A 371-nucleotide genomic window follows, 5' to 3' on the forward strand; every position below is an offset into this window, starting at 1 on the left:
GGGGCGGGTGGCGGTTGGGCTGTCCCGGGCCTCGGGCGGTCGCTATAAAAAGGCTTCGGCCAGGGAGTCCTGGCCGGATACGGCCCGTAGGTTGGTTCGGACTTTAAAAAAAATAATTACATTCAGAAAAAAAATAAAAGAAATACTAAATGGACTCCGAAAATCCCGAAATAAATTTTCCCCGGCTTCTAAAATCAAGCCGCACAGGGTGAACATTTATTTGGGGCCTAAATGCAATTTTGAAAATCGCGCATTTTTCCTAAATTCAAATAAAATAACAAATAAAACCAAAATAAAATCTTATTTGATTTTTTTATTAAATCCTCAATATTTCTTTATTTTGGGAAATTCATTTTATTCCCTCTCTCTTA

Source organism: Triticum dicoccoides, chromosome 5A, assembly GCF_002162155.2.
Source record: "Triticum dicoccoides isolate Atlit2015 ecotype Zavitan chromosome 5A, WEW_v2.0, whole genome shotgun sequence".
Taxonomy (NCBI): domain Eukaryota; kingdom Viridiplantae; phylum Streptophyta; class Magnoliopsida; order Poales; family Poaceae; genus Triticum; species Triticum dicoccoides.